General features: G+C 38.5%; 1 protein-coding gene across 14 annotated transcripts in view; it reads right to left on the reverse strand.

Moving 5' to 3' along the window:
- The window catches only part of MBD5 (methyl-CpG binding domain protein 5), a 494,793-nt gene that overhangs the window by 261,355 nt on the left and 206,567 nt on the right, over positions 1–26,871 (reverse strand). For all 14 annotated transcript variants that reach the window (XM_070070952.1, XM_070070949.1, XM_017342834.3 and 11 more), the window contains one exon: positions 10,065–10,211. The gene's annotated coding sequence lies outside the window, so the exon portion shown is untranslated. The remainder of the gene's footprint in view (positions 1–10,064; positions 10,212–26,871) is intronic.

Raw genomic sequence — 26,871 nt, forward strand, 5'->3', positions numbered from 1 at the left:
ACACAAGAACTGTTAAAAGAGACAAAGAAGGGCATTATGTAATGATTAAGGTATCAATTCAACAAGAAGCTGTCACTATTATAAATGTATATGCACTTAATTACAGGGCACATCGTTATTTAACATTTTAAGGGATGTAAGGGAGACATAGACTCAAATACAATAGTAATGGGAGACTTAAACAGCCCGCTTTCTATAATGGACAGATCAACCAGACAGAAAATCAGCAAGGAAACAACAGAGTTAACTGACACTATAGACCAGAGGGACCTAAAAGGTAATTATAGAACTTTTCTTCTTCTAGTTGCAGAATACAGATTCTTCTCAGCAGAGCAAGGAACTTTCTATAGAATTGACCACATGGTAGGCCATAAAGCAATACTCAGCAAGTTCAGAAAAATCGAAATCATACCATACATCTGATTGCACTACAATGGAATGAAGCTGGAAATCAGCAATTCAGGAATCTCTAGAACATATGCAAACACATGGAGACTGAACACTATGCTTCTGAATTAACAGTGGGTCATAGAAGAAATCAAAAGAGAAATCAAAAAATTTCTGGAAACAAATGAAGATGACAATACAACATACAAAAACTTAAGGGATATAGCCAAAACAGTGTTGAAGAGGAAAGTTTATAGAAAATGGTGCCTATATCAAGAAATCAGAAAGGCACAAAATCAGTGAGCTATCAATGCTTCTCAAGGCTGTAGACAAACAACAGCAAACCAAACCCAAAACTATTAGGAGAAAAGAAACAATTAAAATTGGAGAAGAAATAAACAAAATTGGAACCAAAACAACAATACAAAAGAGCACTAGCAAAGAATAATATATCAGTTATGTTTGTTTTAAAAAAGGCTATAAAAGCATATATATAAATGTAACACTTATATATATGTGCATACATGCATTTTCAAGTGGATAAAATATTTCTCAAATGATACAAGATGGTTAGACAAATTTTAGCTTTTATGTTATACTTTTTTATATTATTTTAAAGACCATGAGTATGTTTAGCTTTTATAATTCAAAAGGAAAACTTACCACCAGTATATATTCATTCTGCTAAAAAAACACAGCAGTAATAGGCTGATTGTTTGAACTTTCTATAGTGTCTCTCTTCTCTTACTGAGAGTGTGATCTGTTAAGTTCTAATACAGAGTAAAAATATTTTTAAAAGGAGTGATTTACTAAAATCTAGTAAAACACAGGCATTAAAACTCTAGAGTAAAGGAAGATAAGTAATTAAAGAGAGCTTGGTTTTACTTGTGAACTTATTTTGCTATCCACAAATTGCTTCTGAAATATACAGAAAAAAAGGAAATAATTATTGCTGTTTTCATTTTGTTTCTTTGAAGTTCAGAACTAGAGAGCTTTCTTGAGGAATTCATTTCTCTTCACTATCTGGGGCTCTGGAGTAAATTGACTTCATCCTCCACGCCTCTTCACACTCAGACCTCTCTTAAGGATGCAGCTTCTCTGACCAGAGCAGAGGTGTTTTTTGTTTGTTTGTTTGTTTTAAATAGGAAACTGGCCTCGCACCCCAAGATATTGACTATTAACAAGCAATAGCTGCATCAAAAGCTATGCTGTTCAGTATTGGAGCCAAAAGGCCAAGAACAATAACAGTAATTAACATCTGGGTTTAATTACTAAATATTGTACAGAATTTTTTTTAGAATTATTTATTTTAATTGAAAGGCAGATCTACAGAGTGAGAGGGAGACATGGAGAGAGAGATCTTCTATTCCCCAGATGGCTACAATGGCCAGAGCTCGGCCAGGGTAAAGTCAAGAGCCAGTAGCTTCATCCAGGTCTCCCACATGGGAGACAGGGGCCCAAATACTAGGGCCATCTTCCACTGCTTTTCCCAGGCCGTTGGCACAGTGCTGGGTCAGAAGTGGAGCAGTTGGAACATGAACCTGCCCGTATGGAGGTGACTTTACCTGCTATGCCACAGAGCTGGCCCACTCTACAGAATTTTCAAGAAGTTTCTTCTCAAAGACTCAAGATCCAGATGACAATTTATCCAGTAATCATGATAGTTTTTTAAAATGTTGACTTATTTATATTTCACCTATTTGAAAGGCAGAATGAGAGAGAGATATCTTCCTTCTGCTGGCTCATTCTCCAAATGTCTGCAACAGCAAGGGTTGGCAAGGTTGATGCCAGGAGACTGGTCTGCATCTTAGTCTTCCATGTGGATAGCAAGGGTTTAAGCACTTGAGACATCACTGCTGTCTTCCAGGATATATTAGCAGGAAACTGGATTGGAAGTTGAGATGCCAGGAGTTGAACCAGTACTCTGATGTAGGATGTGGGTGTTGCAAGCAGGGCTTAACGCTCTGTGATACAATGCCTGCCTTGATAATAGAATTTCTGTCTAAACAATTAATTATATTGGAATTCCTACTTCATAAATTTGTTAATTCCTAAATAGTAACAGAAATAACCAATGCATGTATAGAGAAAAGATTACTATCTCATTTAATTGCCTTCATGTTTTATTGTAGGGGTTATCAAACCTAGTATGTTCTATTTTTGTTCATATCCATATGTTTTATATTTCAGTATAGTGTCTAGCCTGTAAAATTTTTAAAAGATTTATTTATTTATTTTGAGAGTCAGAGTTACATACAGAGACAGGGAGAGACAGAGAGATGTTCCACAGCTGGCTCACTCCTAAGTTGGCTACAATGGCCAGGGCTGAGCCAGGCCAAAGCCAGGAGCCAGGAGCAAGGAGCCAGGAGCCAGGAGCCAGGAGCTTCATCCGGGTCTCCCATGTGGGTGGTAGGGGCCCAAACACCTGGGCATCTTCTGCTGCCTTTCCAAAGCCATGAACAGGGAGCTGGATCAGAAGTGGAGCAGCAGGAACTGGAACTGGTACCCATTTGGGATGTTAGCTCAGCAGGTGGTGGGTTTACCTGCTATGTAACAATGCTGGCCCCACATAAAAATTTTTAAAAATATATAGATGAATAAATGAATGCAAAGGACTGACACTCAGAAACACAGTAAACTACAGTTGGAAGACAATTTAGAGGTTTTCAAATGTATAACAATTCCATAAATCATCCCCATCCTATCCCTAATCATACCACAGCCACCATTTTTATACTCCCAGAAAATGGTTACTCAGTCTCTCTGGGAATACCTTACTGATTTTAAATCCTCCACTTACACCTGTCCAATCCAACTTTAGACAAACCCCCAGCCTTGGAATGTAGACATTTAAGGGCAAAAGTACAATTCATGGCATTTTTCCAAGGTATTTTTACTACTAATTCAGGGTTATTTATTTTGTTGTTACTGTTATCTTCCACACTAAATCCTTATAGCTTTATATGCTTATTTATTTCCTTAAATTCCTTATCAAATTTTCCAATTTGTAGTTCTCTTTATTAGATCAGCATATCTGTATCCAAATCTGTTATTTCCAGTTGCTGTAAGACATATTTTTATGTAAAATCCTACTACTCTTGTGTAATCCACACTTCTAAAGATTCTGACTCTGTGAGTTAAATGATGCTCAAGGAAGCATAGCAGAAATTATATACTAGAGATAGGGTTCTCTAGGTTACACTGAAGCATGGTCCAGGAGAACTATTGCTATAGTATTTTAATCCATCGTTTTGACAGTCACTCCCACTCCTCAAGTACATACTCAGCTATTTACTTATCCACACACTTCACAGTTTTTTGGCAAAGTTTCAGCTTTCATTTAGAAAATGAAATGCAATTATAAACCAATGCCTGAGGTCTTACAGTTCACAAAAAAGTTCTGGGAAATAAAGAAAATATATCCATTTTATAGCATTGCATCCAGTTGTTGTCTCTGCCTTTTTTTTTTTTTTTATCAAATTCAACGAAGATACTTGACATGAAAGACACATAACTGGGTTGGCTTCAGAAACGTCGTATCCTTTAAGAGCTCTCTTTCTGGATGTTACTGTAAGCATAAGGGCTCATAATTTTTTCTTTTGATTCATAAAAATTCACTGAGTGCTTACTATATGGAAAGACTAATTTGAAGCAGGTTTTACTTGCAGGAAAACTATTTTTTGGAAATTTTGTGTGTTTCATGCAAGATTATAAACCCAGAGGATTCCATAATAGGATTTTATAATACTTCACTTCCTTTCCAATTCAGAAGTTCAAAGAGGAGAAAGCACACAGAAAATTCCATTTTGGGAGTGCTAAAGTAAGAGTATACACCTGTGTAAGCTTTAGTATATGAAAAATCTTTGACAATTGCCTAACAATTATGGAAGATGCCTAAAAAGAAAATGTAATATAAAATTGTACTGATGAACTAAATTGTACTGATGAACTATATTCCAGATATTAAGTTATACATTAGAAAAGCATCTTTACTAGAATAAGCTTTTCTAGAACAAGCAGTAGAATTAATGTTAAAGATATATAATGGGGGCCGGCGCCGCGGCTCACTAGGCTAATCCTCCGCCTTGCGGCGCCGGCACACCGGGTTCTAGTCCCGGTCGGGGCGCCGGATTCTGTCCCGGTTGCCCCTCTTCCAGGCCAGCCCTCTGCTGTGGCCAGGGAGTGCAGTGGAGGATGGCCCAGGTGCTTGGGCCCTGCACCCCATGGGAGACCAGGAAAAGCACCTGGCTCTTGGCTCCTGCCATCGGATCAGCGCGGTGCGCCAGCCGCGGCGGCCATTGGAGGGTGAACCAACGGCAAAGGAAGACCTTTCTCTCTGTCTCTCTCTCTCACTGTCCACTCTGCCTGTCAAAAAAAAAAAAAAAAAAAAAAAAGATATATAATGAACATGATCATTTTGAAAGGTCAACAATTTTCCTCAATTTCAACTTAAAGTGAATTTCTTAGTAATGAAAATAAAAAATAGCCAATAAATAAGCTTAGCAGCGAAATATTATCTCAACTTGTTTACAAAGTAATACTTTAGTATAATTATAAATGCAATCATTTGTCCATCTCTAGTATCTTTGGGAAATCTCTTATTGATACATGTGATATGTAGCCTTTCATCATAAATCCATAAGCTTAGTATTTGAGGTCTTATCTCATGTAAATAACTGAATTATAGTGCTATTTACAAGGAAAACACAGCTTTTGAGTAAACAGGAAAATGATCAAGAAACTAAACTAAAAATGCAGTGCTATCCTATACTCTTAGGCAAAACAATTACAGCTACTATAGAGACAATGTCATATCATAAAAGTAACAGCCTGTTTCCACAGGTTGAACAGAAGAAAATTCTCTACTTTTCAAATCTACATTTTACTCCCTAAATTTATAGTTAAAAAAAAAAAAGACAGGGTTTGTGAGTTGAATTATCTTCCCCCAAAAGTTATGCTCAAATCCTACCCACAGTAACTATGAATGGGACTAAATTTGTAAATACTGAGTAACCTTTGCAGGTATCATCAAGTTGAGGTCAAACTGAAATAGGGCAGGCTCTAATCTAGTAAGACTGGGTCCTCAGATGAAAAGGAGAAGCAAAGATACACAACAGAGGTGGAGACTGAAGTGACATATCTATCAGTCACAAATGCCAAGGATTATCAACAACATGGAATAAACTCTCCCTAACAGACTTCAAAGAGCATTGCGGTGTTGAAAACTTAGTTTTCAACCTTTAGCCTAATGAACTGCAAGAGAATGAATTTTTCTTATTTTAATCTACCAGTTGTGGTACTCAGTTACATCAGACCAGGAAACTAATAGAATAAAATTATTTGTTTACTTTTATTTTCCTAGTATGGACATCAAATCATTTTCTTAGACTAAAGAAACATCTGCTTAATGTGTATATATAATATATTTAGTCCCACACAGAAAATTCTTCAAATCACTGCTCTGTAAATGAAATATTTCTCTAAATAATAGTGGTTAACATAAAATTAAAATTTTAATGAGTCTATGGACACCCTACAATTTTACAAAATTTGGATGTTCACAGTTTCCAAGTAACTGAAATTAAGAATCAGGGGTATAATGATTCTTTGTTTGTTTTAAAGATTTTTTTTTATTTATTTGAATGGCAGAATTAGAGGAGAGAGAGAGAGAGATGGAGAGAGAGATTGATCTTTCATCCGCTTGTTCATTCTCCAAATGGTCAGGAGGGCCAAGTGGAAGCCAGGAGCCAGGAGCTTCTTCCAGGGTCTCCCCTGTGGGTTCCCAGGCCCAAGCACTTGGGCTATCCTCCACTGCTTTCCCAGGTCATTAGAGGGAGCCTATCTGAAGAAGAGCAGCTAGTTCTTGAACTGGTGCCCATATGGGATGCCAAGGTCTCAGGCGGAGGCTTAATCTGCTACACCATAATGCCGGCCCCAGTAACATGCTTTTAATGGTGACATCTGCATCATCAATTGCATTTTAATATTGTTAAACAGGAATTTTACATTGATGGTTGAGATGCTTCAGTCTGAACAGAATTTGATAGCACTACAACAGATCTTGCTGTGGGTAAACTTGTTTTCATTTGTAAAAGTGGAATAGCTATATCATTTATTTATTGAATTAGGTATTAAGCAAGTACTCTTATATTACTTATCCAATTTAATCATCACAATAATATTATTATTAGCACCGAGATTTTAAAGTTGTATAAATTGGGGGTCATAGAGAGTCAACGATTGGCTGAAGGTCACAATGTTGGGTGAGTGGTATAGTAGTAGGTAATCGGTGGGTTTCAATCTGTTCTGTGAATTCGTGTTCTTGCATACCAGGTTTATAAATCATAGCTAACATACTCCAATTGCTTTTTTTTTTATTTGACAGGTAGAGTTATAGACAGTGAGAGGGAGAGAGAGAGAGACAGAGACAGAGAGAAAGGTCTTCCTTCCATTGGTTCACTCCCCAAATGGCCGCTATAGCTGGCGCTGCGCTGATCCGAAGCCAGGAGCCAGGTGCTTCCTCCTGGTCTCCCATGCGGGTGCAGGGCCCAAGCACTTGGGCCATCCTCCACTGCCTTCCCGGGCCACAGCAGAGAGCTGACTGGAAGAAGAGCAACTGGGACTAGAACTGACACCCATATGGGATGCTGGCGCAGCAGGCAGAGGATTAACCAAGTGAGCCACGGTGCTGGCCACCCAATTGCCTTTCTAACCCCTAAAAGATGTCACCACTATAACTTGTAAATAATTCTAATGACATGGGAAATAAAATATAGTACTCTAGATTATTCTAAATATTAGTGGCTTATTAATAACATGATCATAAATAGAATGAATTAACAGAATAAAGGACTGAGTTTTTGTTATGTAGAATAAATATAAATTAAAGCTATCTAACAGATATGTTGCAGTGGCAAAGAATAACAGTGCAAGGTAAGACAAGTTATGAGGATGAATGAAAATGTACTTGTCGCTCCCCGTCTTCGTGGAGGAACAACACAGGACCCTGAGCTGTTCTTTTGTCTGCTCGGCCCTCCCTGGGTTTGCTGCTGGTTCTTCCCGGGTTGGCTACCGACCCTTCCACCTCCGTGGAAGGGCGGTTCCCCCTGCCACCTTCCCCACTTCCGCGGGGGAGCGGCACACCGCCGGCCGGCTCTCTCAGGGGCTGCACAGGTGTTCCTTCAGATAGATGTTTCCGGTGCATGTTGTCTCTCTCCTCCTTTATAGTCCTCTTCCACCAATCCCAACTCTGCTACCCACACGCCGACTACGCTGCTCTCCTCCAATCAGGAGCAGGTCCTACAGTTCATTGGTTGAACTGGAGGCAGCTGTGTAGAAGCTGTTTCCTCCTCTCTCAGCGCCATATTGTGGGAGAGCAGATGCATAGAATAAGTCTTAATTCGAGTAACAGTCTAGTCCGAGTTGCTCCCCACAGTACTATATTTTATATAGTACATTGCTTATGGACAAGCATGATTTATGAGAACTCTTTGCACTAATTAAGCAATGGTTAATTTTTAGCACCTCCCCCAAAATACTTAAGTTAGTTATATCAAACTAAGAAAAGATTTAAATAATGTTTAAAGTGTAATTCTGGGAACAGAAGTTTTAGAAATAGTCACTTAATGAAAGTACATAAAAGGCTGTAAGAAAGAATTTCTTACCCTGAGAGCTGTTTTACTAAATTGGCTTGCTGAAGAAAGCCAGGGAATGTGTTTCTTTGAAGATTCATACAAACAGAAGGCATACATTATCAGTGGTTCAGAAAGGTTCAGGTGTGTCTGTGCCAGGAGGCAGCCAGTGGATAACTACACTTCATGGTTTCATAAAGCCCAGTGACTGCAAAATAATACCATTGTTAGAACTGTGCGGCAGGTCAGCGCTGCAGCTCACTAGGCTAAACCTCCATCTGCAGCTCTGGTACTCAGGGTTCTAGTTCCGGTTGGGGCATTGGTTCTGTCCCGGTTACTCTTCTTCCAGTACAGCTCTCTGCTGTGGCCCGGGAAGGCAGTTGAGGATGACCAAGAGTTTGGGCCCTGCAACCGCATGGGAGACCAGGAAGAAGTGCCTGGCTCCTGGTTTTGGATTGGTGCAGTGTGCCGGCCATAGTGGCCATTTGAGGGGTGAACCAACAGAAAAGGAAGACCTTTCTCCCTGTCTCTCTCTCTCACTGTCTAACTCTGCCTGTAAAAAATAAAAATAAATAAATAAATAAAAGAACTGTGCGGCAAGGGCAGCATAGCTGTTTCTCTTTGGTGATCAGGACTTGCTGTCCAGAAAGTTGCAGAATAAATTGACTGTAATTAGATGAAATTTTCCCCAACAGAAAAGAATTAATTTTAATTCTACTTATTGAAAGAAAACTCAGAAACTCTTCACTGGGTTTTCTAAACATTTATAGACTTCTTTACTTATAGAAAACCTTTCTTGGCCGGCGCCGCGGCTCACTAGGCTAATCCTCCGCCTTGCAGCACCGGCACACTGGGTTCTAGTCCCGGTCGGGGCGCCGGATTCTGTCCCGGTTGCCCCTCTTCCAGGCCAGCTCTCTGCTGTGGCCTGGGAGGGCAGTGGAGGATGGCCCAAGTGCTTGGGCCCTGCACCCCATGGGAAACCAGGATAAGTACCTGGCTCCTGCCATCGATCAGCGTGGTGCGCCGGCTGTAGTGTGCCGGCCATGGCGGCCATTGGAGGGTGAACCAATGGCAAAGGAAGACCTTTCTCTCTGTCTCTCTCTCTCACTGTCCACTCTGCCTGTGGAAACAAACAAAAAAAAGAAAACCTTCCTCGATGTACAGCTTGATAAGTAGACATGCTTACTGAATGACCTTAGGTCTATGAGTTGAATTAACACCACAAATGAAATTCTGAGAATATCCATAGTTTCTGTTTGTACAAACTCTGCTGGGAAATTCCATTTTAGTGCATTGTACATATTGTTTAAGAGTTCATTTTTGTACAAAATTTTATCTACTTAAATCTTAACGAATATGGGGAGGAATGCAGATACCTTACTGTTTTTTTCCGTTTTAAATAAGGTCAATTTCTTTTCAAGCAAACCTTCCCTTTAAATGGTAATGTAATTTATTTCAATTTTGAAGATGGCATAGTGGCCCAGGACCCTTGTCTGATGGCTCTTCCATGAGTAGGCATGAAATGAACTACAAGTTAAATGTAATCTTTTGATGTAGAAGTCCCACAAAATTTATGCTGTGAGAGAAATAAAAGGCTGGCTTCCCAAGATTTTGGAGCCCTTTAGAATAGTTGTTAAAGATAAGCAAGTAAAAAAAGAGTTGGAATTACTTTTTAAAAAATCATAAAAGGTACAACTCAGAAGTAGGTAGAAAATAGTTTATCATTTTCCAATCTATTTAGTATTTGTAGTTATATATGTCCAAGATAGATACAAAGAGCCTGGTTTTATAATATTGATATTTAATTTGTTATTTATATTCTTATTTTGTATTTAGGTATTTAATGCCAATTTATTTAATAAAATACTCCAGCAAAGGGTAAAACCATGTTAATATAAGTGATACACAACAGTGCTTAAAAAAAGGAAAGAAAGAAATAACTGTGTTTATAAAAAGTTTCATATTGAAGTGATCTTTTGGTTAATTGTACTTGTTTCTATATAGTTAATAACAGAAAACTCATAGCACAAATATTTCATTGCTTGCCTCCAAAAAATTGTTGACATCCTCTGTGGCCATCTACCAAGGTAGTCATTCCTCTGCGTCTGATGGAATTAGAGAAATATCAGGATTCTATGTACTGATGAAGAAAATATTTTGTGCTCTTGGTTTCTGGTGTTTATTTTCTTGGTCCTGTTAAAAGGGAAAGAAGGGCAAATTTACTAATTATGAACAGATATGCAGTGATTCATTAATATTTTTACATTAATATTTAAGGACATTTTGATGCATTTTATGAGGTTTCATCTAGAATACAATAATTTTAGAGTCTAACACAAAGGACTATAAACTTAAGACTGCAACTAAAAAGACCTCTGTCAACCAGATGATTCAATCTCCTTATTTTATACTACTGGAGCTAAAATCCAGAGGTTAATTAACAAAACCAGAGTTACAGCCAGTCAGCGGCAGAGCCAATGTGTGAAACCAGTTCTTGGTACTCCAAGTCTATGGCTCTTTTCTCCAATTGTCTCTCAGCAGGCAGAAAGGAAGCATCTTTAAGAATAAGGAGGGAGATGGGGAAGAACATTATCACCATAATGTTAATTTCTCACCCTACTGCTTAGAGGAAAATCCAGCACAAGGAACAACAAAGGCAGTATAATAATACTTAGGTTATTACTTTATAGCACAGTTGCTTATTGAAGATATTATTTAATTAAGATATTATTTTATTAAAAAGTATGGCCAGTAACTATTAAATTTCTAAATTCTATTCAGAGACATAATCATTTATTTTTATTTTATTTTTTAAAAGATTTATTTATTTATTTGAAAGTCAGAGTTACACAGAGCCAGAGAGAGATAGGTCTTCCATCTACTGTTCACTCCTCAGTTGGCTGCGACAGCTAGAGCTGTACCGATCCGAAGCCAGGAGCCAGGATGTTCCTCCAGGTCTCCCATATGGGTGCAAGGGCCCAAGGACTTGGGCCATCTTCTACTGCTTTCCCAGGCCATAGCAGAGAGCTGGATCAGAAGTGGAGTAGCTGGGACTCAAACCAGCATCCACATGGGATGCTGGCACTGGTGGTGGTGGCATTACCCGCTATGCCACAGCACAGGCCCTATAACAATCATTTATTTTGCACAATTCTTACTACTATAACAAAGCTATCCACAGAGTAAAAGTGATATATATTTTTTTATATTTATATTTTATTTTATTTAATGAACATAAATTTCCAAAGTACAGCTTATGGATTACAATAGCCCCCACCCCATAACTTCATTCCCACCCACAACACTCCCCTCTCCCACTCCCTCTCCCCTTCCACTCACATCAAGATTAATTTTCAATTATCTTTATATACAGAAGATCAATTTAGCATATATTAAGTAAAGATTTCCACAGTTTGCACCCATACAGAAACACAAAGTGTAAAATACTATTTGAGTACTAGTTATAGCATTAAACACCTAAGAGTAATTGTGTATTAATTACAGAGTTCAACCAATAGTTTTAAGTAGAACATAAAAAATACTAAAAGGGTAAAGTATTAAGTTATTTTTTTCTGTTTCTTTTTGTTTGTTTGTTATATAGTTATTTTTTTATTTAATAAATGTGAATTTACAAAGTGCAGCTTTTGTATTGTTGTGGGTCCCCCCCCCCACCTCCCTCCCTCCTGTGGTCCTCCCCTCTCCCACTCCCTCTCCCATCCCGCCCTTCATCGAGTTTCATTTTCAATTACCTTCATATACTAAAGACCAACTTAGTATATACTAAGCAAGGATTTCAACAGGCTGCACTCACACAACCCGCACAAGGTATAGGGTATTGTTCGACTAGTAATGTTGCACATTAGCACAGAGTTGGATTGGAAGTGCAACAGCTAGAACTGGAACTGCACCCATTTGGGATTCTAGCATTGTAGGCAGCAGCTTAACCTACTGCAGTATAACATTGGTCCCTCTTTGAGTAAGATATATATCTCAGCATTTTGGCTTAATTTACTATGTGTAAAATTAGAGAGTAGAGCACAATGATGTTTAGTAGCTCCTTGATTTTAATTAACAGTTAAGTAACTATGGTAGCAACCAATTTGACTATCCTAGAAGTTGGCTGATCAGCCTTAAAGATATAATCTTATTGGGCTGGTGCCATGGCTCTCTTGGTTAATCCTCTGCCTGTGGCGCTGGCATCCCATATGGGTGCTGGGTTCTAGTTCCGGTTGCTCCTCTTCCAGCCCAGCTCTCTGTTGTGGCCTGGGAATGCAGTGGAGGATGGCCCAAGTGTTTGGGACCCTGCACCCACGTGGGAGACCAGGAAGAAGCACCTGGCTCCTGGCTTCGGATTGGTGCAGCACCAGCTGTGGCAGCCATTTGGGGAGTGAACCAATGGAAAGAAGACCTCTCTCTCTCTCACTGTCTAACTCTGTTAAATTAAAAAAAAAAAAAAGATATAATCTTATTAACCAAAAATACAATTTAAACAACATATTGCCTTTTTAATTACATTTAAGAACATCTGACTCCAACTAAGTTAACATTTTCCAAATATGTATTTATGTTATAGTTATATAATACTGAATTTTGGGTGTGTTTGAACCCCAGTACTCAAGTGGGAGACCCAGATTGTCGCTCCCCTTCTTCGCGAAGGAACGACACAGGACCCTGCACTGTTCTTTTGTCTGCTCGGCCCTCCCCGGGTTTGCTGCTGGTTCTTCCCGGGTTGGCTGCCATCCCTCCACCTCCGTGGAGGGGCGGGCCCCCCTGCCACTTTCCCCACTTCCGCGGGGGAGCGGCACACCGCTGGCCGGCTCTCTTGGGGGCTGCTCAGATGTTATTCGGATGTTCCCCTTAGATGTTCCTCGGTGCATGTTGTCTCTCTCCTCCTTTATAGTCCTCTTCCGCCAATCCCAACTCTGCTACCCACACGCCGAGTACGCTGCTCTCCTCCAATCAGGAGTAAGTCCTACAGTTTATTGGTTGAACTGGAGGCAGCTGTGTAGAAGCTGTTTCTCCCTTCTCAGCGCCATATTGTGGGAGAGCAGATGCATAGAATAAGTCTTAATTCGAGTAACTTAGTCTAGTCCGAGTTGCTCCCCACACCAGATGAAGCTCCTGACTCCTGGCTTTGATCTGGCCCAGTCCTGGCAGTTTTGGCCACCTGGGGGAGTGAACCGGTTAATGGAAAACATCTTTCTGTCTCTTCTTCTTGCTCTGTAACTGACTTTCAAATAATTCTTTTTTTTAAAAAAGATAATGTGCATTTTCCATGAACATTTTGAGGACCTCTCTAATTAGCCTTATGACAACTCTAACAGGTAGGCACTAAAAATTACTCTATAGTAAATTAGATTAATTCTCTCTTTCCTGCAACATATCTCAGTGGAAACACATGTATCTTTCTGTACTTGGATATTGTGCTTTGCCATGTGATTTCCTTTGGCCAACGGAATAACTGCAGACAGACTCTTATATAATAAGAGTTTTAAAATATGCTTGTGCAATTGGGCCTATCCCCTTGGAATCCTGTCTTCCACAGTAAGCATAAATGTCTCAGGCATCTGCTGGTTCAAAGGAGATGAGAGATAAGTGGTACAGCCTTAGACCCATCCTCTACTTACAACCAAGTTCACTAAACGCAACAGGGAACAGACCTACTTCAGCTCACATGCAAATACCTAATCAAGAACTAAGCATTCTTCCTTCCATTTTTACATATAATGAAAATGAGGGACAGGAAATGGGCAATTAGCACAAACTTGCACAACTACTAAGTGGTAGAAATCAGATACAAAGTCATGCAAATTTGGCTTAAGAATCTATACTCTTAACCCCTGTTCTATTTTGCCACTATACTATGCTGGCTATATTACATGGAACTAAATTATTTATAAATATGCCAGAGGGTAGTTAGGCACACATTAAAATGTATAATCATAAATGTTGTCTATAAAATTGTCAGTGGACAAAGCTGTCTTGCAGTTTGGAGTGGAAATTTTTTATCTTAAAATATTAAAAAAGCATAAATTAAAGGCAAACAAATGTTTTCAGGAGGAAGATTAGTACATCTACATGATGGACATTTCTTGTAGGGCTATCTTTTTTTTTAATCTTTTTTTTTATTTGAAAGGCAGAATAACAGAGGGAAAGGAAAACAAAGAGTTCTTCCAGCCACTGGTTCATTCACCAAATGGTTGCAGATAGTCAACAGCCAGGAACCAGGAACTCTGTTCTCTGGCACGGGTGATAGGGGCTTGAGAACCTGGACCATCTTCTGATGCCATTCCAGGTGTATTAGCAGGGAGTTGGCTCCAAAGTGGAACAGCCTGGATTGGATCCAGTGTTGCAAGTGGTGCCTTCATCTCCTGTGTCACAATCCTGGCCTGATCCTGGGGTAGTTTTCTAGCTCTTACTATACCAAATGGTGGACAGTTGACAACTCTACCATATGATTCCACTCTCAGATTGTGGCTAACTGGTTCAGGCATGAATCTGTGATTCAGTCTGCATCAGCCAAGTATCTCTTCTAGTACTTTCAAATTTGGATGCATGACTGGGAGCTCTCATCAAAAGTTATACTTGGGAGAAAGCTGATGTCCCCACAGCTACCCTTGTTCCTTTCCTTTGTATCTGTCAACTTATTGAGATACTTCATTATCTTCCCAGAAAGTGCCACTTTTTGCCACTTTTTATATAAGCTTTCTGAAATATGTTTTGCTTGTTACAACTAAGAAATCTAACTGGGGAAGATGTTTAGCACAGTGGTTATTTGTGCTTGGGATGCCTGCATACCACATTGGATAGCCTGATTTGAGTTTCAGCTCCTCTGCTTCCAATCCAACTTCCTGCTAAGGCATGGCCTGGAAGGCAACACATGATGCTTCAGGTACTTCAGTTCTTGGAAGACCTGGATGGAGTGGGCATTTGGGGAGTGAATGAGCAAAGGGAAGATCTTTGTCTCTTTACATTTCAAGCAATGTGAACATTGATAAAAACCAATGAAATTTAACTAAAACTGGCTAAAAATAACACAATTTTTAATGTTTTTTAAAAGTACAAAAGATAGATATCTCAAAGAGATGAAGTAAAGCTCATATTTGATTTAAATGCTATCAAAGTAAGTTTGAAATTGATAGTTATATATTATATTCCCCTGCATATTAATTAAAAATTCTTCCATATTTAAAAAACAGGGCCCATGGGCCCTCAAGGGGTCTGTGGCAGAACTATATTTCAATGAAGTTAAATAGTTTCCTTAGTAATCCTATGTATTGTATTTTATGAACTAAAAACACATTACTTATAATGAGCTTTCTATAGTCCTTTTGATAATACAAGGCAAGTGAACATACGGGATTATATGTATCAATGATTTACTTAGAAACAATTAATGAGACTCAAATATATTCCAGATATTTTTTCATGTGCTGGAGATACAATAGGGACAAAATAGACAAAGTTTACCCTCATACAGTAGTAATAAGAAAGAATATTTGGAAACTAGCACTGTGGCATAGTAGGATAAGCCTCAACTTCCAGTGCTGGCATCCCACATGGGCAGTGGTTTGTGTCCTGGCTGCTCCTCTTCTGATCTAGCTCTCTGCTAATGGCCTGGGAAGGCAGTGGAGGATGGCCCAAGTCCTTGGGCCCTGCACCCCATGGGAGACCAGGAGAAGCACCTGGCTCCTGCCATCGGATCAGCGTAGTTCGCCGGCCGCAGTGCGCCGGCCGCAGCGGCCATTGGAGGGTAAACCAACGGCAAAAGGAAGACCTTTCTCTCTGTCTCTCTCTCTCACTGTCCACTCTGCCTGTCAAAAAAAAAAAAAAAAAAAAAAAAAATTAAATTTAAAAAAAAAAAAAAAAAAAAAAAAAAAAAGATGGTCCAAGTGCCTGGGCCCCTGCACCCTATGTAGGAGGCCTGGAAGAAGCTTCTGGCCCAGTTCAGATCGGCCCAGTTGCAGCCACTGGGGCCATTTGGGGAGTGAACCAGCAGATGAAAGACTTTTCTCTCTGTCTCTCCCTCTCTCTGTCTGTAACTGTACCTCTAAAATAAATAAATAATTTTTTTTGGATTATAATGTGAAGCTTTCATAGTAATGAACCTGGTACATCTACCACTATGAAGAACATAAGAATAGCTTAAAATGTAAGGGTAATAAAAAAAATGCCTGGAATAAATGTATAAGCAATCCATAACCTATATCTAGTCTTGAAGAGTGATATATCAGCAGAGAAGAGTGTTTTTAAAAGTTGATGGGAAATGAAATTAAAAGATAAGATTATTTTGATGCAAGCTATTTAGAAACAAATCCATAGTTCTTTTTTTCATAATATGCATTTCCTATGAACTTTCTGAAAACTCCTTATCTGTAGGGAGGCCTCCTAGAAGTCATATGTAAAAGCAATAATAATTACAACAGTGCTATGGCAATAGCCAAAAATGGCAATAGTAAGCTAAAAGTAAGTGATATAAATTATATCTATTACTATAATAATATAATGCCTTACTACTCCTTTACATTGATCAGGTGAGAAAATGGAGCCCCAGAAATCTGAGAAACTTGAGGACTTTGACTAGTAGTAGAAGCAGAGTTACAGCCTGGTTTCCAAATCTCCTAGTTTTATTCCTATTATACTACATCATCATAACCAAAGACAAATACCTTCACAGTGTCTAGAACTGAACTACTTGTGAAGTGGGACAGAGGAGCAACAATACTGAGGTCACATACACAGAAGCTACAGGTAACAAATTGAATAGCTTTTTTTTTTTTTTTTCTTAATAAGGCTTAAGTTTAGATCAGCATGACCTTGGGATGCAGTGGTAGAAGTGGTACTGCAGGAACTGAAGAATGTATTACTAAAGCAGATTTTTCCAATCAGTGGATTTAACCATTTGGAGCAAGTACTGCTCAACTTCAGCCCATAGAACAAATCCAGTCTGCCTAGCAACTACTTATTTTAAACTAGTAACGCAAAGATTTGAAACAATTGTCAATAAGGATCTTTTTAATGGATACCTAGAAAGAAGGGTGAAGTCTAGTAAATGCTTGCCTAGAAAAAGCTGAAAAGTTAAACATTCTCCTTGACAGATAACTGAATACTCCTTTCCTCTATATTTCCAGATATTCTACACAATCTGTCACCCAAAACCTGTGGGAGCCAGACATGTTTCAGAACTAAGGATTTTTTAGAGTTGTGAATCCATAACTTTTAAACAAACATAAAAGTTTAAAACATAAACACACATTTTTAATATTTAAAGTAGACATCTAAGATTGCTCTATACCAAATTATAATTTCAGGCTACTTGTTGTTGAAGATTAACAACAATGGAAGAGAACAGATTCCCATGGACTGATGAATAAAGACAAAGTAGTATATTTATATAATAAAATATTATTTGGCCACAAAAAGAATGCAGTTTTAAACTACAACACAGAAAAACCTTAAAAAAAAGTAAAGCAAATGAAAAACATAAAAGGCTATATGTTGAATGATTCTGTGTCTATGAAAATGTCCAGAATAGGCTAAGCCATAGAGACTGAAAGTAGCCTAGAGATCGCAGGACTGGCAGGAGAGGAGGATGCTGTGAAGAACTGTTATCAATGTTCTAGAACTGGATACTAGTGAATGATGTAGAACACTGTGAATATGCTAAAAGGCAACAAATTACACAATTTAAAATATAAACTTTATGCCATATGAATCATATCTGAATAAAGCTGCTAACATTTTTTTTTCAAATGATAATTCACTTTTATCAGAGAACTCATTTAAAATAATTTCCCAAAGTGAATTACAATAGGGAAACAGATCTATCTGTGACTCTGAATAACCACACTGATCTTTCAAGATTCACTGAAAATAAAGAGGAAATAAGGTTCCTTGGAAAAATCTAAACACAAAACACTAAATTTAAACATGGAACATATATAATTAGTATAGATAAAGAAAAACAGGAAAAGAAGCCAATAGTACAATAAGGCTGGGTTACAGTGTATTCCTTATTACAAAAATAAAAAAATACAAAATATCTAGTAGTAAAAATAGCAATAAAGAGTTCATCTTGCAATTTTCTTTCTGAATCTAAAGTCTAAACTCTTTTGATTCCAATTCAGGTTAGGGAATATTCAAAAATGAATCTAAAGCCACTACAACAGGATCACTTAAACAATGGCTTTTTAAAATTGGAAAAAATAAAAAATGAAGATTCAACCAAAAGAAAGAAAGAATAAAGAAACTAGAATCTATCTGATTTTGAATAAATCTCAGTTTCACACTTAAAATATTAATTATAGAGGGAAAAGAAGAAACAAGAAACAAGTGAAGATATGGACAACAAAGTCCACCAAAATATGTTCATTCATTTGGGTCCAGACTGATAATCTAGCAGGCTTGGGCAGAAGATATTAGTCTCCAGAACTGATACACTGGCTTGATAATCACAGTATAAAGACCTGTTGAATGATCACTTCCACTGGCAGATACTGCTTGTCATCAATGACAGAAATGAGTAAAGAGGGAAATTTACTTTAGATTGGGAAAGTCTACATGATTGTACAACTACACAATTTTAATCTTAAACAATAAATCACGTTACTATGAAAAGTTTAGCATAATCAAAAATAGTATATATAAGCATACAGAAATAAATCAGCATCTTTTACTTTTTTAATAATTTATATGTTTTCCTCATATTGCACAATTAATTATAAAAAATTAGGTAAATTTTGACTATAAATCTGATTACTATTATATGATCATGAGTTAAATTTAAGAAACTTCTAGCATTTACCCTAACACATGATAAACTATAACAGGTTTTCAAAATTTTTTCACTACTTTGTGTCTTCAAGGTGATAACATAAATTTAATATTATAGAGATTTTAATAATATTAAAGTATAAATGTAATTGTATCTAGGTAATTTTGCCAAATGTGAGCTTGCCAATCACTTTATAAGATATAGTATCTCTTTAACAATCCAGGCAAAATAATGCACTATGTCTGAGTATTAGATGAAAATAATTCACCAGTCTTTCATAAAAGTTAATCTTTTCTTTAACATTGGGGTTAGAAAAGGTAGGTAGACATTATATGAGACAATAGCAACAGCAACTGTTTTACATAAAAATATGTAGTACTTATTTAGAATGTAGAAATTTGGCTAATGGTTACAGCTTGAAATAAGGAGTTTTGTGGGTTTTTTCTTTTTGAAATGAAAATGAAATTAAGATCTTTTATACTGGGGCCAACACCGTGGCTCACTTGGTTAATCCTCCGCCTGCGGTGCTGGCATCCCATATGGGTGCCGGGTTCTAGTTCTGGTTGCTCCTCTTCCAGTCCAGCTCTCTGCTGTGGCCCGGGAGGGCAGTGGAGGATGGCCCAAGTGTGTGGGTCCCTGCACCCGCATGGGAGACCGGGAGGAAGCACCTGGCTCCTGGCTTTGGACTGGCATAGCTCCGGCTGTTGCGGCCATTTGAGGAGTGAACCAACGGAAGGAAGACCTTTCTCTCTGTCTCTCTTTCTCACTATCTGTAACTCTACCTGGTAAGTAAAAAAATAAAAATCTTTAATTAAAAAAAGATCTTTTATACTTATATGCATGGATTTCAAAACAATTTGCACCAAAATAAACTTATGTTTCAATTTTATTTTCCTTGACATCTCTGAAGTATTTATCTAGAATAACACATTATGATCAAATATTGTTAGCCTTCTAAAGGTCATCATCAGAATTTTAAATGGAATTGAAAAGCACTGAAAAAACCAATGCCTTTCTTCAACAGATAACAGTTTTTGTTTTATATTAGACTGGGTAATTGGTAAATGTCATAAATTTATTTTCCTAGTTCTGATGGGTGGGATCAAGGCACTAAAAGGTTTGATATCTGGTAACAACTTCTTTCTCACGGACAGCACCTGTTTTGTGTTCTCATTTGGTAGAAAGGTTGAAGAGATACTTTGGCAATAGTTTATTTATTTATTTGAGAGGTAGAGTTGCAGAGAGAGGGAGAGACAGACAGAAAGGTCCTTGATTTGCTGTTCATTCCCCAAATTGACGCAACAGCTAGAGATGGGAAGATCTGAAGCCAGGAGCCAGGAGCTTCACCTGGGTCTCAAGCCGGCTCAAATGCCCAAAGCCCTTGGGCCATCTTTCACTGCCTTCCCAGGCCACAGCAGAGAGCTGGGTCAGAAGAGGAGCAGCAGGACTTCAACTTGCACCCATTTGAGATGCTGGTACCACATCACCTGCTAAGCCACAGCACGAGACCCCTTGTTAATATTTATGCAAAGATATTAATTTCATCCTGAGGGATCTGCCCTCATAATTCAATCACTTCATCAATACCATGCCTCTTGATATTACTTCACTGGGGAACAGATTTTAACAAGAAGTTTTGGTGGTCACAAATATTCAGACCATAGCACTAAGTAATACACAAAACTAAAAATATGAAACAACAGGAAATATATGGGGGCCAGCACTGTGGTATAGTGGGCTAAGCCTCCGCCTGGGGCACTGACATCCCATATGATCGCCGGTTCTAGTCCTGGCTGCTCCTTTTCCAATCCAGTTCTCTGCTATGGCTTGGGGAAGCAGTAGAAGATGGCCCAAGTGCTTGGGACCCCGCACCTGTGTGGGAGATCCAGAAGAAGTTCCTGGTTCCTGGCTTTGAATCGGTCTGGCTACAGCCACTGTGGCCATTTGAAGAGTGAAATAGCAGATGGAAGACCTTCCTCTCTGTCTCTCACTTTCTCTGTGTGTAACTCTACCTCTCAAATAAATAAAATCTTAGAAAAATAAAACAAGAATACATACACTAAAACAGTCATGTAGCAAATTCAGCTACTTGCGATACTCCTATGTTGACCTACCAGTTTCAGAATACAATGAAAATTATGTATTCAGATAAATCAAGTGAATAAGTTATATAATGTCAATGTAATTTCAAAGATAGCAGGTAAAGCCACCGCCTGCAGCACCAGCATCACATATGGGCACAGGTTCAAGTCCTGGCTGCTCCACTTCTGATCCAGCTCTCTGCTATGGCCTGGGAAAGCAGAAGATGGCCCAAGTCCTTGGGCCCCTCCATCCATGTGTGAGACCTGGAAAAAGCTCCTAGTTCCTGGCTTGGATCAACCCAGCTCCAGCTGTTGCAGCCATTTGGGGAGTGAATCAGTGAATCGAAGACCTTTTTCTCTCTCTGCCTTTCCTTCTCTCTGTACAACTCTGACTTTCAAATAAGTAAATAAATATTTCAAAAAAAAAAAAGGATAGATGTACAATAAAAGTTAAAATCGTATTTGGATTTGGAAAGATTCTGTATTAAATATAAAGAGGTTTAATAAATCTCATGCAGGAATATACTGGAAACACTGAATTAAAACTTACTTAGCTTCAAATAAATCCATTTTATTATAACTTATAGAACAGATAAACTTGGTGATCCTATTTCTATTAACTTTCTAAGTCTTGGAAATATTTGCTTTGCTATCAAAATCTTAGTTTGAAAACATCTAAGAAAAATAGGTAAAGAAAAAAGAGAAACAAGGGAATGAAGGGCCCATATAAGTAATCATTACATAAAAATAATCTAAAAATAATTGGAATAGACAGATGATGTTTACAGGCAACTTTGGGGGAAAAAAAAGAATAATAGATAACTAAAACTTGAAAACCAGAACTGGATATGTAGCGAGGTCACAAGATTATTTCCAGTCACACATTTCATCTCTACAAATGAGCATTTAAATTTAAACCTTTTATGGGGCTGGTATTGTGGCAAGGTGAGTAAAGCTGCCACCTGCAGGGCCAGCATCCCACATGGGCACCTGTTGGAGTCTTGGCTGCTCCGCTTCTGATCCAGCTTTCTGCTATGGCCTGAGAAAGCAGCAGTAGATGGCCCAAGTCCTGGGAGAACTGGAAAAGACTCCTGGCTTCGGATCGGCCTATTTCCAGCTGTCGCAGACATCTGTGGAGTGAACTAGAGAATGGAAGACTTCTTTCTCTCTCTCTCTCTCTCTCTGCCTCTGTTCTCTGTAACTCTGCCTTTCAAATAAATAAATAATTCTTTAAATTTAAACCTATTAAAGAAGGCATATGGAGGTAGAAAAAACAAAATAAAGTACCCTTAGAATACTGTATGTCTTTTCCATTACATGGAATAAAGACTACATAAAATTGATTAACTAATGTGTACTAAAGATAGTAAAGTATGTTTAAACTTGTCAATAGCAGAATATCTGAAAGCACTATAGACAGGAACTAAACAATATTTGTGTATAAAAAAATTTGTACTATCGGCTAGAACCAACCAATTAAAGTCTATACCACAAGTTCTCTCACTTAATATCTCCTTCCCACTGGTAGAATTAGTCTTCCTTTGCCTTTCCCTTTCTCCAAATGTTCTTTATATTTGAAGACTTAGAGCAAGCCCGACTTTTCCATAAAATGCCATTGTATCCATTCCAGCTAATAGCAATCGTCTCCTGAAGACACTTGGTAAAGAATACTATTTACAGAAGCCAATGTTGTGGCATTTGCAATGCTGGTATCCCATAGTGAAATGCCGGTTCCTATCCTGGCTGCTCTGCTTCAAATTCAGCTTCCTGGCAATATGCCTGGGAAAGCACTGGAAGATGGCCCACGTACTTGGGACCTTGCTATTCATGTAGGAGATGCAGATGGAATTCTGACTCCTGGCTTTGTCCCATCTCAGCCTTGGCCATTGCGGCCATTTGGGGAGTGAACCAACAGATTGAAGCTTGCTCTCTTTTTCTTTCCTTTTATGATAGTGTTTTAAACACATAAAATAAAACTTGACAAAAAGAATAACATCAACTAAAAACTGATGAGACACAGTAAAAGTAAACTTATTTTTCCACTGTCACATTTTCAAAGTCATAATTTATTTAGTAAAAAATTTGTGCTAGTGATAAAAATTCAAAGAGCACAGAAAGGTGTAAAGTGAAAAATAAAAGTCCCACCTCTTCTTACCACATATGAACACTATCAATAGTGTCTCTCATGTTACAATTTCATAGACCTGTCTTAGAAACTCTTAGGACAGATATGAACCTGAAGAGTCCAAGACGGTGGATTAAGGAACGACATACTACGCTAGGCTAGGGATAAATAGTAAAAAAATTTTAAAAAAGTGTAGGAAGTACACTCTTAGAGGAGAACTGGAGAAAAAAAAAAAAACATGAGAAATCCTGTAAGAGGAAGACAAAGACTGTGGACCTGTGTGGAAGGTGCAGCAGGAACACAACACAACTGCAGCAGCTGAGAGCTGGAGTGGGCGGCAGCTTGGAAACACTGCAGCCGCCTGTGGTGGTATAGCTAGAGGGGAAGTGTGGCATGAGTCTGGACTGGAGACCTGGGGGCTAGTGGTTGCCAGTGGTTTTCCGCGGAAGTAGTGGAAGTAGAGAGGGGGTACATTTATCTCATCCCAGCTTCAACACAACAGCTCCTGCTGCTTGGCTGAGAAAGGGAGGGCACCATTTTGGGTTTGGGCAAGAGCAGTAGAAGACTCTGTGTGCACAGCAACTGGCTGAGACAGGACACCAACTTCTCGGCAGTACTGGTGGCAGTGGTGGAGAGAGAGCAACATTCGGCCAGTGGCTCTTATGTATGCATGTAATCCAGACATTGTAGTGGAGTCCCCACTGATTTTGAGCCTAGCTCGGAGGTGGCTGGGCACCCACATAGGACTGTGTACTGCCCCTAGTCTGCTAGTATCAAGGATACCTAGGTGGAGCTGGCTTGGGGAACACCTGCCTCTCTGTTGACTGGATAGGCTGGCAGGGCAGAGTGAAACCTCTATACCCAAGAGACTGTGGGAGTCTGGTGTGCTGAGACCATGGGGAGTGCAGGGTGCAGCTGGGTCTCTGGGCAATCACTGGATGTGGCTTCCCAGGCTCAGGGGCTTCTTGGTTGCCTGGGGTGGGACATTGTGGTGGGAACCATTCTCACAGTGAGGACTGTGCAGATGATTTGTGTGGTTCATATGGTGGCGTGGATGAGTATTGAACACACCAGGGATTAACACCTGGGCATTGCTTAGCCTGGAGGAGAGGAAGAGAGGTGGTGATAATACCAACAGAGGTGAATATTTCCCCTTTCTGTTAAAAAGAGGAGACCTACCATGCCCTACTTGGGTGTTACCTTGGATACTCTCCCCACACTGGAGCACTGACCAGAGATCCCTGGTTATACCTACCACACACGTCTTGGTATTCACTGAAAGTGCAAACATTCCACTAAGCCACAGAGGCATAGCTCAAAGATAAAAACTATCAGAGAAAAAAAATTAACTCCATAAATGCCTAAAAATGAATGCAGAAATTCAAGAAACAAGAATAATGAAGATACTAGGATGTCTCCAAAGGAACACAACAATATTTCAATATTAGAATGAGAAGATGAACAGACTGAGGAAAGGCTGGGAATGGAGGGCAAAGAATTAATCATAGGATTACTCAAAAGCAATCAGAAGCAAATCCACAAAATAAACCATACATGACATGAAAGAAAGTTTTTCCTATGAAATTGTTATTCTAAAGAGAAATCAAAATGAAATATTAGAAATGAAGAATTCAATAGATGAAATAAAAAATGCAGTAGAAAGCCTTAACAGCAGACTTGGTGAGGCAGAAGAAAGAATATCTGAGTTAGAAGACAAATCTTGGGAAACCTTTCAGTCAGAACAATAACAACAACAACAAAAAAACACCAAAAAGAAATTAGAAAACTTAAAAACAGTGTTGGAGATTTATGGGATACCATCAGATGACCCAAAATATGAACTAGAAAGCCTATTTAGTGAAATAATTACAGAAAACTTCCCCATTTTCGAGAAAGAAAGGGACATCCAAGAACATAAAGCACATAGAACTCCTTATAGATAGGTCCAGAAAAGATCTTCACTACGACATTATAGTCAAAGTTTCAACAGTGACTATGATTCTGAAATGTGCCACAGAGAAACCCCAGATTACTTTTAGAGGATCACCAAGAAAGAATCACAGCTGGTTTCTCATCAGAAACCTTACAAGCTAGGAGAGAAAGAGAGACATAGTCCAAGTCTTAAGAGAAAAATAATGTCAATGCACACTACTGTAACTTGCCAAGATCTTATTTATGGATGAAGGTGAAATAAAGACCTTCAATAATAAGTAGAAATTGAAAGAATTCGTCACTACTCGTCCAGCTTTACAAAGATGATTAAGGATGTGCTATACACAGAAAAACAGAAAGATGGCCATCATTATGAAAGAATGTGAAGGCAGAAAATCCCCCAGTAAAAGCACAAACAAAATCCAAAGTAAACAATAGGAATATTTATGGAAAAATGGTAGGGAAAAGTCATTATTTATCAATAGTCACCTTGAATGTAAATGGCTTGACTTTCTAGTTAAAAGATATGGACTGCTGAATGGATTAAAAAACAAGATCCATCTATTTGCTGCCTACAAGCAACACATTTCACCAACAAAGATACATGCAGACTGAAAGTGAAAGGATGGAAAAAGATAGTCCAAGTTAATGGAAATCAAAAAAGGGCAGGTGTTTCCATCCTAACATCAGACAAAATAGACTTTAACACAAAAACCATTCAAGAGCCAAAGAAGGGTACTATGTAATGAATAAGGAATCAATTCAACAGGAAGATGTGGCTATAATAAATGTATACACATCCAATTACAGGACACCAGGATATTTAAAGGAAATTTTAATAGATCTAAAGGGAGACATAGACTATAATACAATATAAAGGGAGATTTCAACACCCCACTTTCATCAATGGATAGATCAGCTAGATAGAAAAACAAAGAGCAAAAGAGCTAATTGACACTATGGACCAAATGGACCTAACTTATATCTACGGAACTTTTCACCCTAGAGTTTCATAAACACATTTATCTCATCAGTGCAGGGAACATTATCTAGGATAGATCATTTGCTAAGTCATAAAGTAAGTCTCAGCAAATCAATCATATATATATATATATATATATATCATTAACCTTTCTAATTAACAATGGTATCTTTTCTCCAAAATTTTATTTATTTTTATTTGGAAGGCAGACAGAGATAGAGAGAAATAGTCATTAAGGAATCTTCTATTTGCTGGTTCACTTCCCAAAAAGCTAATAGTTGCTATAGCCATAGGTGGGTCAGGCATTCAATCTAAATCTACCCATGAGTGGTAGGGACCCACTTACTTGTGCCATCACCTGTTGCCTCCTAGGGTGCACATTAGCAGGGAGCTAGAATCAGAAGTAGAACTGGGACTCAATTCTAAGTACCTTGCACTTAACAATTTTAAGTACTCAATTCTATGTACCATGTGATGTGGGCATCCCAACTGCTGCGTAAATGCTCACCCTCATCCTTCCAGTTTTACCAAATAGGTCTACCTCCTTATAGAGATGTTGAGGCCTATTTAGTGCACTTGAGTATGGCAGGGGAAAATCCTGTAACCAATGACTGGCCTCACTTTTAAATTCATGAAGAACTCTAGTAGGCTCTTCAAGGTCCCAGGCAATCATAGTACATTTCCTTAGTCCAGTTTCCTATTTTCTTAAGAAACATTTTTTACATCTTCTCCTTTAGTCCTCTCCCTCACACTCCCCGTTCAGTCTGTCAGGAATCCAGTTTGCTTAACTTCAAATTACATTCATACTCCAGCTACTTCTCAACACTTCTCATGTCATTTCTCTGGTCTAAAGCACCATGATCTTCAGATTATCTCCTAGCATTTTACCCTTACCCTGGTAAATCTGTCAGTCATATAGCAGAGTAAGCCATTTAAACGTTAAGTCAGATCAAGTCACT

This window comes from Oryctolagus cuniculus, chromosome 3, assembly GCF_964237555.1.
Source record: "Oryctolagus cuniculus chromosome 3, mOryCun1.1, whole genome shotgun sequence".
NCBI lineage: Eukaryota > Metazoa > Chordata > Mammalia > Lagomorpha > Leporidae > Oryctolagus > Oryctolagus cuniculus.